Source organism: Triturus cristatus, chromosome 6 (assembly GCF_964204655.1).
Source record: "Triturus cristatus chromosome 6, aTriCri1.1, whole genome shotgun sequence".
NCBI lineage: Eukaryota > Metazoa > Chordata > Amphibia > Caudata > Salamandridae > Triturus > Triturus cristatus.
Genome location: NC_140589.1, coordinates 1,499,396,703 through 1,499,415,768, shown reverse-complemented (window position 1 = coordinate 1,499,415,768; position 19,066 = coordinate 1,499,396,703).

Sequence of the window (19,066 nt, the reverse complement as noted above, 5' to 3'; positions counted from 1 at the left end):
AGGGTCTCAAGGCGCTGAGGGGTGGGGGGGGGGTGGGGGGGGCGCCGCTACTGCTCGAAGAGCCAGGTCTTGAGGAGTCTTCCGAAGGCGAGTAGGTCTTGGGTCTGTCGTAGGTGGGTAGGGAGGGTGTTCCAGGTCTTGGCGGCGAGGTAAGAGAAGGATCTGCCGCCGGTGGTCGTACGTTGGATGCGGGGGACATCTGCGAGGGCGAGGCTGGCGGAGTTGAGCTGGCGGGTGGGGGTGTAGAAGCTGAGTCTGCTGTTCAGGTAGGCTGGTCCGGCGTTGTGGAGTGCTTTGTGTGCGTGGGTGAGGAGCTTGAAGGTGATCCTCTTGTTGATGGGGAGCCAGTGCAGGTCTCTCAGGAGGGGGGGTGATGTGGCTGCGGCGGGGGGCGTTGGCGATCAGTCGGGAGGAGGCGTTTTGGATGCGTTGTAGCCGCCGTTGGTGTTTGGCTGGGATTCCTGCGTGGAGTGCGTTGCCGTAGTCCAGTCTGCTGCTGACGAGGGCCTGTGTCACTGTTCTTCTTGTTTCGGTAGGGATCCATTTGTAGATCTGGCGGAGCAAGCGTAGGGTGTTGTAGCAGGAGGAGGAGACGGCGTTGACTTGCTTGGACATGGAGAGGGAGGAGTCGAGGATGAATCCTAGGTTGCGTGCGTGATCGGATGGTGTTGGTGCTGTCCCTAGTGCGGTCGGCCACCAGGATTCGTCCCAGGCTGAGGGGGTGGGTCCGAGGATGAGGACCTCCATCTTGTCTGAGTTCAGTTTCAGATGGCTGCTGCTCATCCAGTCGGCGATGGCCTTCATGCCCTCGTGAATGTTGGTTTTGGTGGTGTGGGGGTCCTTGGTGAGGGAGAGGATGAGCTGGGTGTCGTCGGCGTAGGAGATGATGTTGAGGTTGTGGTGGCGGGCCACTTGTGCGAGGGGTGCTATGTAGATGTTGAACAGCGTCGGGCTGAGGGATGAGCCCTGGGGGACGCCGCAGATGATGTTGGTGGCTTCTGACCGGAAAGGTGGGAGGCGGACACTCTGGGTTCTGCCAGAGAGGAAGGACGTGGTCCAGTCAAGGGCCTTCTCTTGGATTCCGGCTTCTTGGAGGCGTGTCTTTAGGGTGCGGTGGCAGACTGTGTCGAATGCGGCTGACAGGTCCAGGAAGGTGAGGGCTGATGTTTCGCCGCTGTCCAGTTGGCGTCTGATGTCGTCTGTGGCGGCGATGAGGGCTGTCTCGGTGCTGTGGTTTTGTCTGAATCCGGATTGGGACGGGTCCAGGATGTTGTTGTCTTCGAGGTGGCGGGTCAGTTGAATGTTGACGATTTTCTCGATGACATTTGGCGGGAACAGGAGCAGGGAGATGGGTCAGAAGTTCTTGAGGTCCTTGGGGTCCGCCTTGGGCTTTTTTAGGAGGGCGTTGATTTCGGCGTGCTTCCAGCTTTCCGGAAATGTCGCTTTTTCGAAGGAGATGTTGATGACCTTCCGTAGTTGGGGTGCGATGGCCGCGGCTTCTTTGTTGAATACGTGGTGTGGGCATGGGTCTGATGGAGATCCTGAGTGGATGGAGTTCATGATCTTGCGTGTCTCGTCGTCGTTGGTGTTGGCCCAGGAGGTCAGTAGGTGTCTGATGTCGTCTGAAAGATAACTGCATGTTTACAAGAATGAGTAATTATAACTTGAAATACTTCACTGCTGCCTGTTTAACATCATCCTTGTCAGCATGACTGGGGAACCCGTTGACAATCTCAGACAGGAGGTCTCAACCGGGCACAAGCCATGGGCAGCGCATCTGCTCCCAGGAGAGTTCCTGTCAAAGCACCAAGAGGTCTCCGTCTTTATACTCTTTACTAACACAGAGAGAGATTTCTAGAAGCTTTCCCTTCCTTCATCTGCACTGTAGGTGCTGGCGTCGAGGTCACTCAACTGAGCTGGCCACAATTCTTCCCATTCTCATTCTTAGAAACTCTATGCATTCACACCCTTTGTTCTAACAGCTTATCTCTCTTGCTCGGTGAAGTTAGAAACACAAGCAACCTGTCTGTGCGCAAGTAACCTCTGCCTGCCTGCGTTCGCAGCTGAGAGGCAAGATCAGGCAGTGCTCACAAAATGCTCACAAAATGTAGTTAGAAAAAAATGGTCAATACACGATTTTTCAGCAAACTTTGTGTCAGGGATCCATCATTGAGAATGATCCTGTGCTATTCAAGGAACATTTGGTAGGCACATGGGTCTCTGTTTTACTCTAGAAAATATTTCTTAAATGTATGAGAACATCATTGAGATTGTCACATGATGTTTGTAGCACATCAGTCACACAGCGTGTGCCTTTCGAACAGCAGTTTATCGCAATGCCAACTTGAAGGACGCCCAAAGCTTTGATGAGTCCCATAGCAGTGCTGCAGTTGAGTTCTGTTAACCCTCCCATATAGAATGTTGGTATGATGTCACACTGGTATGCACTAGAGCAGATATGGGAACAGTGTTATGGCAACAAAAAAAATCTAATACAAGCTGTTACAGAAGAATATCGAATAGTAGAAAGTGGCATGGTGAGTCAGAGGCACAAAATGTCAGAAATTTAGTGTGAGCACTTTCGCTTGTGCTCAAATGAAGCGTGATAACATTCACAAAACGTAATATAACACTTCATGTCATACACGCAGGTGTGTTTCTCCAGACTACAATAGATTTGTTCATTCAACATATCAAGTTAAGAAAAACACATAAACTATTCTAAAATGGGAATATCTGATCATTCCCTATTGGCAATGTCGTTTAAATATCGTATCATACATAGACCTGATCGGTGGGACACTGCTTCATGTGTGGTCAGGAACAAGAATATGTTGCACCATCGGGAAATACATGATCAACAACCTTCAAATTATTTTGCCTTTAATCAGCCAAAATTGCAAATACAGGAAAACGAGATGATCTTTGTAAGGTGAAAAGGCAGGTACCAAATTGCATGGAAAAAGTCAGTGAAAAGCCTCTCTAAATTTGAAAACATTAACGTTTGCGCCTGCTGCTACTGTGGCAAATATGCATTATGACAGGAATATAGTTTATTGTTTCTAGGCGGTACCATGTAATTATACTCCAGCAAACAGTGTAGTTTATAGGTTCTATGAAGTTCAAGTGCTTTTGTTGACTGTGAATGAAATTTGAAGGATTGTTAACTTTGACAAGTGAGGCCTATGTGTAGAATGTAGCTTGTATATGCCTAAATCTCATCCTTGGAGACATGTGACTATTTAGGTGGGAATATCATCAATATGAAACATTAATATATAGAAATGTTAAGCATTATCTAGGTAGATGGATATCAGGGTAAGCCGCTTTTTAATTTTCTATGGCTCGGTGGTTGCATAGACAGGAGCATTGCCAAAATCCACCAGTTATCTTCTGTTTTACATGATATTGACAGCCTGTCATCAAATAGGCAGAAACTTGATAGATCTAATCCGCCGACCTGCAAGGACTGGATTATGCAGATTTATAAAACATGTAAGCAGGCTCGCAGATGTACACACAGAGCAAAAGATGAGTTTTGGTCCCCTATAATGGAATGGCTTGTGGCAAACGAATATGGGTGCAAAGACTAAAACACCGGAATGCTTAACTCCTTCAGTTGACTTTGAGACACGAAGAGACTTGTCCCTGCTCCATTCAAATCTGAATTGAACGTGGCTAAGCAGCTTACGTGCATGATTTGTGTTGTGGTAAGGGGTGCCCTTCATGGAGAGGTACAGTTAGTAAATCAAGCACAGAATTGCTAAAGGTGCTGAGGGCCTAAGGAAAAAAAGCATTATCTAGGTAGAAAAACGATTGTTACATTACTAAAATTAATAAAAATGCCACTTACCATCTTTTGCTGTTTGAACTGCTGATGTCACCTCTGCAACATATATTGGTGTTGGTGCTCCTAGAAAAATATTAGGTACCATTTAGTGTTATGGATACACAACATCATGTTTCAAGTGCAACAGCTGACATTTTACATATTTAAAACACCCCGGAGTATATGAATATGTTATGAATAATCCAAGAAAATTCATTACACAGACACTATTTTGTTAGTACTGAGAATACAAAGTAATAAGGGATAAAGTACCCCCCCCGCCATGCATTGTAAGGATATTTCAGGTCATCAAGGAGTTCCTTAACCATATAGAGGAACAAGGTGAAGGTCATATTGCTTTATAAGGGTATGTAACTCGGTGGTGCCTGGAAATAGCCTTATCATGTTTGCCAGGGGGGACATTATCCCATATAACACATGGTCACACCATCACCTTTCCCACTAGCCACTAAAAACCTTGGGGCCATACTCACTTACCTTTCACGTAATGCAGCGTAGCAAAGTACCTTTCTGCACTGCATTGCATGAAAGGGAGAGAGCAGAAATGCAGCATATCTACTAATATATAGCACATTTCTTCTCTCTCATAGCTCTGACACACTTCAGGCAGCCTCGCATGGTGCAAGGGTGCCTGCGTTACAAGGAGAATTTTCTTGTGCAGGAATGAACACCTTCCTGTTAAAAAAATCTCTTGAGGCATTTTCCTCTTTCTCCGTGTACTACAGATTGTAGCACAAAAAGATTTTTCTGCTCATTACACGATGCTGTGGGGGCATAGAGATTTCACGCAATCCCAGGTTTACAAACCTTTGTAAATCTGCGATTTTGTGAAATTCATGGGTGGATTAATGGGAATGCCCAGGTTCCACCCAAGGAATGCCTCCCAGAATAAAATGTAACACAATGTAGCGCAAGCAGCTGTATTCTATTACATTTGTTTTTACAAAGCCACACAAGGCGGCGCAAATCGCCTCTTGCATGGCTTTATAAATATCTACTAGTATTTTGCGTCATGGATGCGCCACAGTGGTGGTGCAACCATGATGCAGAATGTCGGTAAATCTGGTCCTTGGTGCGTAGCTCTTTCATATGAAAGAGCGAGCATGTTTGCAAACACAAAGAATACAAATGAAACCTCTAGTACAAAATTAAACATATCAAAAACCTGTTAGTTATTTGTTGCAAACAGATATTAGAAACAGTTCAATAGAAGTCAGTTTTTTAATTATTTTTCTTTAACATTTTATTAGGTATTTCCATTACAGCAATACAATACTATGAACAAAGAAAAAACAAAATGGTATAGACGTGAAGTTTCCGTTTAACAACTGCGAGTCAAATAGAAAAACCGTTTATATACTTCAGACGTCAACGTAAATTAGGATAGTATAATTCATTGAATGAGAACAGATGTCAACATGCATTGGTTGCTTCAACTGCCAGAATATTTTCAGTGGTTTATTTACTTATTGTGGAAAGAAGAATGGAGAGAGAAGAGGCGATAGAAGAGTGGGGGGGAGTAAGAAAAGGAAGAGTGGGGGTGAATATCCCAAGTATTTAGTTGAGCGGGGAGTCAACCCAACACTTCCTCCAATAAAGGTACTGAACTGTGAAATCCTGAGTAATAGAAGTCAATATAAAACAAAAAGCTGCACTAGCTCAGAATGAGTGGAAACATGCAGAAAGATTCTAGCTTTCCTCTATCTAAGGAGTGCAAAACCTAAACATGTTCTGTCTGCTTGTAAGCAAAATAATGTCTGTTATGTCTTATGCAGATCCATCAGACACCTGGTGGTTAATAGCAAAGTAGTGTCATTTTAAATACTCAAAACCGAGAAAGCTGCAGAACAACTAGCAGACTAGGAGTAGACAATTAGCAAAGGGTAATTGATTGCATAGTATGAGAGAATGGCACTTCCAATACAGCACAAGTTCACATAATACAGGACTATCAGGTCGCCTAGACCAAGAACGCATGTTACAGTTAACAGATGGTTGAACTTCAACTGAGATAGAGCTGTTCGCCTCTCCAGGCCAACACATCGACCCAGAGGTGCTGGACTTGTTTCATTGTCCACTTTATGCGAGTGACCCTGACCAGGTGATGGTGGACATACTCCTTACTTGTCTTCTTCTCATGAGGGGGAGGGGGGACACTGTCCCTCTCTCCTACCTCCAACCAGCATACATGGCAGATACCACACTATGTGGTGAATTATAGCACCCAGCCTTTTGGCATCACAGGCACAGCCTTGAATGGTGCTTTTAACCCTACAAGGCATTCTGATTAGTTATGTTAACAACACTTGACAAAGGAACACAAACAGAAACAGAGAAATAATATCACAAAAAATAATCAAAGGCAGAACAAAAAAGTTAAGAGTTGTAGAAGCAAGACAAATAGACAATTCTGTGGCACAGGCACAAAGAGGCCCCAAAGGATACACAAAATGGAGAAGAGACCAAAAAACAATTAACAGCAACCCTGCTCACAAACACATTCAAGAACTCCATCACAACATGACACACCTCTACGCATACACAACCCCCTCAAATAAAATTAATGCATAGGCGTTGAATGCAGTGAAAAACAGTCTTAACATTTTGTGAAGCAAAAGTAGCATCGGATATGAACACAATGGAATACAAATGGGCGATTGCGTGAATATGTGTGAATGTTCTTATCTTTGCATGACATTATCACGCAGTGGTGAACATCGACTGAGTGAATTTGTGTGACGTTTCCCGTCCTTTCCATGACAGTGTGACAAGCAATTTTAGTGCTTCTTGAGTGATCATCTTGGTCAGAGGCACACACAAAACAAGTCGCTGAATATTTTGCGATAGCATCTTTATCATTTCTTGCTTTTCTATATGTAACACTGCTAAATAACAGGATGTCAGCAAGTGCCACACACATAGTGTCTTTAGTTAGGCTGTAAACACATACAATTCCAGGATAACAATGCATGGAAGAGTTCAATAATTAACTTTTTATGAAAGATGTGTTCTGTTGCTTGCTCACTAACGTGTGTCATACAGCATGTGCTTTCAAAGCAGGGCAACAGTATCTGGGTTGAATTCAAGCCAAGCACAAGCAGTGTGAATACCGCTAGCCTTCCTCTGCCTGTCCCCATCTCTGTTTGCATGACTCAGTGACAAAGGCATGCAGATGTTTGACATGTGGGTGGGAATAGATTATTAGAGAGTGGAGAAAGCTTTCTGGACTGCCAGTCAGTGGACTCATACTTACTTGCATTTCAAAACTGACTAGTGACTTATGTGTGCAGTATTGCATTTTGCACTTCTTCCTTGACAGCCAACAAGCACATAATAATTTAAACACCCGGTTCAGGTCGAAGTGGGTGGGATCTGAGGGGCGCGACATGCCCATACTGTTTTAAATGTGACAAAAACAGTCCCCCTACTTTATGTTAAAATGATTCCTCAACCTCCCATAGTTTATTGAATTGTTCCATGTTTGAATGTTGAACAATTAAATGCATACTTAGGGGCAGATTTACAATAACTGGCGCATCCCTGCATATTAGCAGGGATGCGCAAGTTATTGTGCGTGACGGAAAAATAGCCTTGCGCCACCATAGCTGTGCCACATTTATAATGCGGCGCACCGTGGCACAAGGATAGACAGATGCGTGACGCAGCTGTCGACGTAAAGGTGACGCAGTGCTGGAGTTGTGTCGCAAGCGAGCGTAAGGTTTTGACGCAGCGGGGTCGTATAAGTGACTCAGTGAAATCTTGTAGATTACACTGAGTCACTTTTACGAGGCTTCCTTGCGACAGAACGCCCACCTTGCATACATTATACCTGATGCAGGTATAATGTAGCGCAGGGCTTTACAACGTGATGCATCTCCCTAGATGCGTCACATTGTAAATATGTTGCATAGAGGCGCATTGTTTACGATGCCGCTGCGTCAAAGAAGTGATGCAACGGTGTCGTAAAGATGTTGCAAGGGGCTTGTAAATCTGCCCCTTAGTGCAGTTTGAATTGTAGCTACTTCTGTTGTGTAGTGTGTGAGAGTCATTCTTTTTGCCTTGATCCTCTCCATTTTCTGCTTGATACTGGTGGTAAGCATCTCTGTGCCCTGGGCTCTGCTTACCAGACCCAGTGCCAGTGCTCTGTTTATAATTATAAGGTATATAGTAATTAGGTTGAATTACAATTGTACTGTGAGCCTAGCTGTAGTCCCTATAATATATAGGTTTAGAGTCCTAGTAGACTCAATGCACTACTGTGTTGCCTGCTGTCCTTTTAAGGCTGCCTTTCCCTTAAATTTATATGCAAATGCGACTTTGGAATTAAATGCAGTTCCATAGTCTCAAACAACCCTATTTTTAAATATACGTCACCCTTAAGGTTTCCCCTAGCTGCCCCAGGGGTAGGATGCCTTGTAACTATAAGCAGGGACATGATAAACTATGTTTTAAATGCCCTGGTGAGGGAAAAACTCCCAATTTCGTTTTCCCCCATTGTAGAGAATTTGCACCATAGACTAACATGGGAATTACTTATTAAAGTATAAATATTGACGGGGCGTGGCTTGGACGGCAGTGCTAATGGCTGCATTACTAGAGTGATAAACCTGATATATGTAACCCCGGGACCTGGATTATAGCTCTGCATCCCAACCACCATCTCTGAAGAGCCAAAAAGGTTAAGAAGCGTGCAGGCAAGGGATGTTAACACAATAAAAAAAACTCCCGGCTGAGCTCCATGACAAAATGGCGGCAACCATTACAGCTCACTGCTGAACTGCTTATGACCCTGGAATACTGCTGATGTCTACAGCTTTCTACCACCAAGTACGCTCCCCCGCAACACAATCACCAAACTCAAATTACCGATCTTACACGGCAGCGCATCCCCCCTTTGAAGTGCATTGCCTGACCCTAAAATGGCGGCCCTTCAACCAGTCTCCTAACGGTACAATCCTCTGACGCGCTCTTCCACAGAGACCTGCCTTCTGCGCTGCAGCGCTCCGACACCGCTAATAAACTGCTGATTCTATTGCTACCGCTGTAAGAATACCACAAACAGGCAATTCTACCAGTTTCACTAAATCTGAGCTGGTAGCAAAGCCTGGCTCTAAAATGGCACTTATACCTCTCCCAATGAGTTCCTAATCACCCCCACGTGGAATATTCGGGGATCAAAAAGACCTTTGAACTGCATGCATCCTGTGCACACTCCAGGGAATCAGCTCTTTTCTACCGAGTGGCAAGGAACATACAATAACGTGTGAGGAGAGAGTCTGAAAAACCGCGACCCACATTAATGAACAATAACAAATATAACACTTAACACATAAAACGGGACAAAATAGACTGGTACATAGGTTGGTACAACGTATAAAACTGGATAAAATAGACTAGTGATTGAGTGATCAAGTGGCTATACTGTGTGAAGTTGTTATCTGGCTACCTCACTATCAGGCAAAGGGGGAAGGTGAGTTGCTCTGGTGCAGGGAGTGCAGAGAGCGCAGTACACAGTGATCTACATAGCCTGCTTGACCTGCACAATACAATAGAGCAAATCAATTGAGAATGTCTTGCGTGGCTGCCAGCGCAAGCCAAGAAACCACGATTTGAGCAGATCAAAATGGCCCATATCGACTCACTAAGTCAGCTAAAAGGAGCTCCACATCGTACAACAACTGTGAGGAACCCGGGAGTAACCGGTGAAGCTAATTACTGAATCACTGAGATACCATAGCAGTAATGCCTCACCAAAAGTCTAGGTTACCAGCAATAACCTCAACTACTTCTCAACAGCCTCAATTAGCATGACAGAAAAAGAAACCAAACCTCACTACAAACGCTCAAAAGCAGAACCTTCACCCCCAGACTCTCCTATTAACTCCAAGGCGGATATAAACAGTACTATGGAAACGATACTGAAAAAACTGGCAGATGTTCATGATCTGGCAAGATAAACTAAACAAATCACCGACGCCAAGCAACTAGAAATGATGGCCATATGCGCTGACATCAACACAATCAACACAAAAATAGCGGAAGCTGAAAACAGAATAAGCGAAATGGAAGACTCCTCCGCTCGTTCCAACAGAGATGTTAAAACAATGCTAAACATCACCAGAAATATGCAAAAATACATTGCAGAGCTTGAAGATCACTATAGAAGGGGGTACATAAGAATTTTTGGAGTTCCCGAAGGCTCAGAAGATACCAACAACTCATGCATCTCCTTCCTAGAAACTTGGATCCCTCAAACCACAGGTAGAAAATTCATCAAGGATCTGGAACTAGAACAAGCCCATAGAGTTCCGACATTCTACTCCTCCTCAAAGAACACAACTAGACCGATAGTCTGTAAGCCACTAAGATACCAGCACACCCAAGCTATTCTCAACTTTGCCCGGAAAAATCGCCAAATCACCAGGAATGACCACAAAATAATCTTCACTCAAGACTATTCAAAACCTACAGTCAAAACCAGGAAGGGCTTCCTCCTTCTCAGAGACAAGCTCAAGTCCATGAACATTCAATTCTCCTTTGTTGGCCCAGCCAAGTTCCGGATTAGGACGAAAGGAAAACATCACATCTTTACTGACCGGTCTGACCAGTCAAATTTTTTGGATGAGCTCAACTCACAAGAGATGGAAATCTCTAACTCGTTCTCCAATAAGACGAAGTCATAGATTTAACGGTGCTCCATTCAAAAGACACCATTCAGATAAGCTAATTGTTATGCCATTTGTTGTTGTAATTCTCGGTTACTCGCTTTCCAGTCTTCATTGCTCTCTACAAGTCTTTATAACAGTACTGTTACCTCATTTACCATCCCAGCTATGGGTCACTCTAAGTGGTACCTACTCTCTTATAATGGGGTTGATGGATAGTTGAATTAAACTATTCATAGAGCTGTCTTAGAACTGTTTTAGAAAGAACTTTTAGGGGGCTAGCTATGGGTCAGATCAGTCATGTTGCTCAAACGGTTGCTCAAACGGTCCTAACATGTATAAAGGCATATTTGTAATAAACTAATGGGACGTTCCTATCAATGGGACTCCACTATCGCATGTATCTGCATAATCTATCTTCCAACAACTATAGGCCCTGTTCATCAGTCATAAGCTCTGTTCAATATTTTATATGATCTGTTATATGTTATCGGACCTGTGTAACATGTTATAGGACCTATTTAACATGTCCCATGTAGTTATCATTGATCAACCTTAAATGCTTCATGCTGGAGGATGGATGATACTGTCGTCACACTCTCCTGTCTTCTATTCTTCTGGGGGATGAGGGGGTGGTTGTGACGGGGGTTAGGGTGGGGTTTTCACTTAAGCATCTTCATTTTCATTTTGTCACTTTATTTTGTATCTGCTTTGCCCACCGTTTTTGCATCTATAAGCGTTTTAATTCTCTCTTCTGTTCATATCCCTGTACTTGCTCTAATCCTAGTAACTGGAATTCTATTTTCCATCGCTCAATCTCTGTTCATGACCACACAGCACCATCATCTTATTCCCTTAATCAGGACACCTCACCTAATACACCTCGTGCATCCTCCTTCTCCTCCAAGGCACCTTCCAGCGTCACCAGAACTCATTATACATCAAAGTCCTGCCCAATCCAATTTCATACTACAACCACAAGCAGAAAATCGCAGGAAAGTTCATGTATAGCTCCCTCCATGTTTGCCTCTAGATTAGACAAAGGGACATACCTAATATGTTTATGATACATTACCCACCATTCACACAAACGTCTGATTAATGTGAAAGGGCTAAACTACCCAGTCAAATGTCGTAAAATCTTGGATTACCTGGCGAAATCTAAAGGAGTAATTATCCTACTCCAAGAAACCAAGATAAACAAAATCAATGCTCTGCTCCTTAAAAATAACTGGATCTCATAGGTTGCTTGCTTCCCAGCTACCCATAAGAAAAATGGTGTCATAACACTGGTCTAAACAAATTCCAATATTTCAATTGAGAACAGCTCTCACGACAACAATGGTAGACTCCTGATTACAAATTTACGCAGAGGCGAAGATTCTAGCCATGTCATAAACGTATATGGCCCTAATGCGGATGATTATGCCTTCTGGGAAAATATTTCAAACAAGATTGGCCAACTGCCCTAAGATGATCTCATCATAGTGGGCAGTGACTTTAACCTCCCACTAGACCCCACACTTGAACGCCAGTGTTTAAATTGGACCGGAGCTTTCTGGTGCTGAGCACCGGCACTTAATTGGTTTCCGGTGCTCGGCACCGGCGCCTAATTGTCAAGACCACAATTAGGGCAGTCTGCCACAAGGTGGCGCTGCTCATATAATTTAGAGTTGAGAAGAATAACAGTTGTGTAGGAAAACAATATACATTAAAAAATTACTAATACCTGCCTCCCCAGCCATTCCTTTAGCTTTGGGGACCTGAAATAAGCTGAAATGCCGCATTCACATGCGAGAGAGATGGTTAGTAGTTGTTTTGGCAGAGATGGCAGGGGCGATGGTTGGTGCATGCTGCAGTGGCCTCCTGGTTAGAGCCCTGGCACCTCATATTTTACAAACTAAGCACTGCCGCCAATCTACTTGCAAATACCGCCCTCCAAAATCCCAGGGTCTACTACAAAACATATGTACAAAATACAACCTCAAAGACACATGACAGTTGCAACACCCAGATACCAAAGATTACACTTTCTACTCTGCTCCACACAACTCTCACTTGAGAATAGACTATATCTTAATATCTGGTACTTTCACCCACCTGATTGATCAAACGAACATTTCACCGATCCTTGTTTCTGATCACACCTGCATTAACACTCTCCTAGCTGGTAGCCATAATAGAACAAATTACAGAATTTGGCGCTTCAACAGTGATGTATTGAATGACCCTGCAGACCGGAAAAAGGTCAAAGAAACAATCATAAATTATCTCAACTACAACTCCCTCCCAGACACTAACATGCACACCCTCTGGGACGCTCTTTAAGCAACCTTGAGAGGGGTCCTTATAGAAATAAAAACCAAAATCAATATGGCCAACAATACAAATCTCTTGCTGCTGGAGCAAGAAATTAAACAACTGGAGGTACTACGCTCTAGCTCGCTAGATAACAATACTCTTTCCCAACTTACACAGAAAAAATACTAATAGAATAGAATTGTAAGAGAAAAAGCAGGAGTGTGGATAAACAAATTTAGGGGACTCAAACTCTGCGATGCTATTAAAGCCGGAAAAATGATAGCCTTCTACCTTAAACACAAACAAAACCAAAACAGAATTACAACCATTAAGGACGCCAAAAACGTAACCCACACTAACCCTGTTAAGATCCTAGATTCCTTCAAAACCTTTTACAAAGCCCTTTACAAGAACAATCAGAACTTTGACTCAAGCGCATGCAAAAGTTATTTAGAGGGAATTAAAGCCCCAAAACTCATTGAATCCGACAAACTCTCACTAAGTAAACCCATATCTACCAATGAAATATCTATGGCAATAAAATCACTAAAAGATAATAAAGCCCCTGGACCAGATGGCTTTACGACCAAATTCTATAAATCCTTCTCTGACCACCTGAAACCAAACCTTACTATACCCTATTCAACCACATCGCCAGCTCAAGTTTAATTACAGGTACAATGACTGAAGCCAATAGTATCGTGATCCCTAAGGAAGGGAAAGACCCTTCACAGACGAAAAACTACAGACCGATCTCCCTAATAAACCTGGACTGCAAACTCAATGCGAAAATTCTAGCCACAAGACTCAATGTCCACCAGCCCAGATTAATAGGTCACTCCCAAGTAGGTTACCTCAGAAATAGGATGTTGAACGATAACACAAGACTTCTGTGCCACATCCTAGATAAAGCAAAAACATAATCAATTCCCTTGGTCGCAATAACACTTGACGCAGAAAAAGCATTTGACAGAGTCTCATGGGCCTTCTTAAAACTCTGTATAGAATCCTTTGATCTGGGAGACAGCTTTATAAGAATGGTGATGGCCCTCTATAAGAATCCTTCCACATGCATCTCAGTTAATGGTTTTCTGTCACAACCACTAAGCCTACGGCAGGGTGCTAGACAAGGCTGCCCACTCTCCCCATCTCTGTTTCTCCTAGCACTAGAACCCCTATTGCTCGACATAAAAAATAACCCCGACATCTCTGGTATCGAATTTAAGAACAATCCTGTAGAGCGGACGACATCCTGATAGTCACAGAGTCACCAGGCCCCTCCATTCAAGCTCTTATATCTACCATAGATCTATATTCAGTACACTCTGGGTACAAACTTAACAGAGATAAATCTGAAGTGAAACTATTGAATCTCCACTGCACCAAAGATGTGTTAGGCTCATCTTGCCTGTACTGGCAATAGGGCTCTATGAACTACTTGAGCATTGAGTTCGGGTCGGACCTAATTGATACCATCAAAAATAAGGAATATATCACCCTTGAAAAAACAAACAAACTCTTAGACAATTGGTCCCCTACATTTATCACATTATGGGGAAGAATTGAAACCATAAAAATGATGATCACCCCTATAATTACCTACCTCATCAGCATGCTCTCCCTTTTACTCTCAGATGACGTTCCCCACAAACTGGACAAACAGATTTCCAAATTCATTTGGCAAGATAAAAAACCCAGAATAGCCCTACAAAACACATTAGGTGGTGTCAATCTAGCCAACTTTAGAGACTATCAATGTGCTTGTTTAGCAAAACAAGGCGCATACTGGGTTCATCCACCTAGCGACTACACCCCTGTATGGTTGGATGAAAAAATGACCCTCCTAAACAATCTAAATCCACTCTCCTTACTAACGGCCAACGCAAAGCACTTAGTTGGCTCAAACTACATTTTTCACAACACTAAAAACACCCTCCTGAGAATAGCCAATTACCTACAAGGATAAGACTCTCCAAACATGTGGCACTCTGGAACAACCCGTACATTAAATATAATGGTAAGTCCTTACACTACCAGCCCTGGTTTGATAAGGGTATCTCCTTCCCTCACCAGCTGGTCTCTAGCAGTCAACCCAGACCCGTCTCCGACCTAAAGGAAACATACAATCTAGACTTGTTTGAATTCTACAATTTCCTTAAAATCAAAGCAGCCGTTTCTAAATCAGATCAGCATATCTTCACCCCAACCCTACCTAGCTATCTACTGAAGCTCAATAAACCCGGTCACCAAGAGTCTCACCTATACAAAGTCTTATGCCCAAAAGCTTCACAACTAAACAATGATATAATGACCTTCTGGGAAAAACATTCTTCAAACCCCATATCAAGTTCCAACTGGACTCAGATCTGGAAATCAATCACCTCCCAGAAAATTTCTCTGGTCCTATCCCAAACAAAATATTGGCTTTTACACAAAACTTACTGGACCCCATCGCACCTACACTCGCTGGCTATCCTAGACGACCCCATCTACTGGAATTGTAAACATGAAAACGGTGATATAACTCACCTCATTCTTCATTGTATGTCTGTCTCTCTCGGATTACTGGTCCAAGGTCTTCTCATTCACATCTGCTCTTTTTATTTGCCAACCTAAAAAAGAATTTGCATTCTTTATCAAAGGATTCCTAGATACTAACCTAGACAAACCAGCTGATAGCGCGCTGCTAGATCTACTTCTAACGTCTACAATGAAAGTGGTCCTCTCCAACTGGAAAAATACACACAAAGCCTCTTTCGCAAGCTGGATCTCACACATCAGAGGAGCAGACATCTCACTTAAACACTCACTGTGGAAAACTCCCTCAAAACCCATTTGGGACACTCTGGAAAACTACTTTGCATCCAGGAAACCTCCATGAACACTCTTAGACATAGTCCCTTGTCATTCCTGGAATTACCAGTGCCCACCCTCGTCTACCTTTTATTTAACTCTTGGACATAGTTCTCTTCTCTAACCCTAGGCAAATTCCACAGGTTTACATCAACTCTTAAACACAGACGAAAACAGAGTCCATCCCCCCCTCCCCTTCGTATTCTCAGTTATGGTGCACATCATCCCAACAAGACATGCTCTACATACCATAAGCTCTGCCCTTCACACCTCAACTGTTTACACCCTACACCATAGATCTCATTATCATAAGGTCGCTCTACCTATCCCCCATATCAATAAAATGCACAAAGCCCCTATGTACTCGCCAATGACTAACTAACCTTGCTACGATCCCTAATAGACACTAAACAAAGAGAGCCCAAAATCATATAAATGCATGGATCAGCACCATACCTGTTTATTCACCTATCCCTTTGCTTTTACTTATTCTCAAGTTCACTCTGTAGAACCCATTGTCTTACACATATGATATACCATGGTATAAACTCAGGTATCAATGTTTTATCTTAACCCCTTCGCTGCGGCGGAATTCGCCGCAGCGCTGGGGGGGTTGGGGTGAGCGCGGTGCCGCCATGCTCATGACGGAACCACGCCGACATGAGTCACGGGCGAGCTGTGCTCATGGCGGCGTGGTTCCGTCATGACTCCACCCACTTGCGCTGATCGCCCGCACAGGCGGGGAAGCAGCGCTGCATGGGAGGAGCAGCCGCCAACGGCCGCAGCATGACGGAACCACTCCGTCATGAGCACACGGCGCCCGTGGCTCATGACGGAGTGGTTCCGTCAGAAGCATGCAAGGTGTTAAACCATGGCCATCAGTATGTTATGTTGGTTTTTGTTACTTTTTACCTTATTCTATGCTTGTATTTCTATTATTCATACAAAATCAATAAAATTATTTGAAATTAAAAATGTATAAATATTGATAGAAGCAAGCTAAAAATGTAATTCAAAGACTTACCATGATAGTTATGATAAATCCAACAACTTGCCACTGTTCGATTAATAATAACTATTACAGAAAAGAAGTTATAGAACTTTCTTTTCTGTAAGATAAAAAACAGCCATCCAGCTGCCTTCTCATGATTGGGCAGCCTCTGCCAGGCAGAGCCAAGCTGTCTTACTGAGGTGTAAAATGTCCAGCTAGAGAGACAAAGGATTTTCTGTGGGAGGAGAACTGAAACTGCAGAAGCATAAGGCAGGATGGGGTGGAGTAGCTAAATCGGTCTTCAAACATGGAATGGCACTTTAGGACAGCACATACTCACCTCCACATCCTGCACCCCCAGCCACACAGGAGCCCCTGTAATTAGATTACTGAAGGGGTTGAAAGGGGAGTGTTAGAGAATCTTAGCCACGCCAGTGGGTTTGCTTAGCCACATCTAACTCTGCAGGAGAGACTGTCTTCATTTTGAATTTTGTAATAATAGTGCTTTCTGGGACAAGAATATGCCACACTTTGGAGGAAGGGGTCATAAAAGTGGGTGACACCATGCATCCTTTTGGTCAGGGGTGCTCCCCTCCTTGATGCCCAGGAACATTGAATAAATATGAGAGAGTTGCCAAGCAACTCAGATCTACTGTCTGAAACAACAGAGAAAAGAAGGACTTACCTGCTGGAACCCTGATCTGCACCCAAAGGACTAAACTCTGAAGGACTGCACCTTCTGCACAATCTGGTACTACTGCTGACTTCACAAGGATTAGGGAGTAGACTCCCTGAAAGCTACAGGTTAACAGGGCCAAACTGCATCACCTCCAATAAGAAGTCTCTCTCCGCTAGTGCGTCTAGTAAACTTTTAAAGATTTGGCTGGGAAAATTGTGGGAAATGTAGTCACAACATCCCAAGAACCATCTCAGAGCTTCTAGACCCTTGGATTGGTGTTTGGACACTTTGAACCCACAGAGGAACTTCAGGAAGAAGTTCCAGACGTTTGTAAAAGTTTGCAAAAGTTTGGGGCAATGTTTGTAAAAAGTTTCATAAATTGACCAGGTGCATAGTGGGATTGTAGTTCCAGATCTCAAGCGGCAAATCAGAGCATCTGATCCCTTGGCTGGTGTTGTGGACCACTTTCCTACATCAAGAAACAATTCTAGAAGTAAGTGTAAAAGTGTTACATCGTGGGTGGTCTGAACTCTGGACTTTGTCCCGGTCCAATGATACCTTTTTTTAACCCTTAGAGCACTATTTGCCTCTAAGCGCTAGTTTTACTTATAGTCTTTAAAACTTCAGGCTTCTGATTCCCTAAATTGGATTTTTATTTGGTATTGTGTCTTACTTTTTTAATGTATTGGTGTTTTAAAATGCTTTACATACCTGTCTCCAAAGTTAAATATTCCCTCCAATTCATCCATTAACTAAGGAGAACTGCATGTGCTCCTTGATCACCGACTTAACTCCTTGATTATGCCATTGTTTCTTGGACATATGGACACGTTCATAGTTATTAGATGACCTGGCTGTTTAAAATTCCTCCGAAGTCTAACTGTCACACATTTCTACATACACATCTTCCTTGCAAAAAAATACTCCAGACCAATGTGGTGGTCAGCATGTCAACAAACAAACCTTCAGCCACATTAAATGAAAACCCATCAGAATCAGGACATACTTAAGGGAGCTTCTTAATACAGAAAATGTCCTAAAATAACTAAAGCTAATTTAAGAGAAGACTCAATATATCAAGAACCACAACAGAACTGTGACATATGTGACTACTTACAGAACACAGCAAAACCAAAGGGGATGATGAAGGGAGTGTTGAACATTGCAAGCACTCACCCCCAGTCAACTGATCTGGGTTTAATCCATCATCATTCTTTAGCTCACTCCGCCACCCCAGTTCAGACATGGCCATATGCAAATCAGTCTGAACCTGTACCTCATGGGAACAGTCCAGCCCGAACTGCCAAGCCATGACTTCCCTGGACCGGAAACAAGCATCCTGGGACCGGTTTCTGGTAAATCAGCCACCATCAGCCAGGCTAGCTTGAATCCAGTGGCAAAGTGAGCAAGGGACCCACGTCTGGGCATACCCTGCCAACTTAGGGCGAACAAAGCAAAACCAAAGGGGATGATGAACGGAGTGTTGAACATTGCAAGCACTCACCCTCAGTCAACTGATCTGGGTTTAATCCATCATCATTCTTTAGCTCACACCGTCACCCCAGTTCAGACATGTCCATATGCAAATCAGTCTGACCCTTTCCCTCATGGGAACAGTCCAGCCCGAACTGCCAAGCAGTGTCTTCCCTGGACCGGACCAGTTCTCTGTACTGGGGTGAATGTATGACATTGTTCTGCATTCTGCCCATCAACTGTTGTTTTTGCAT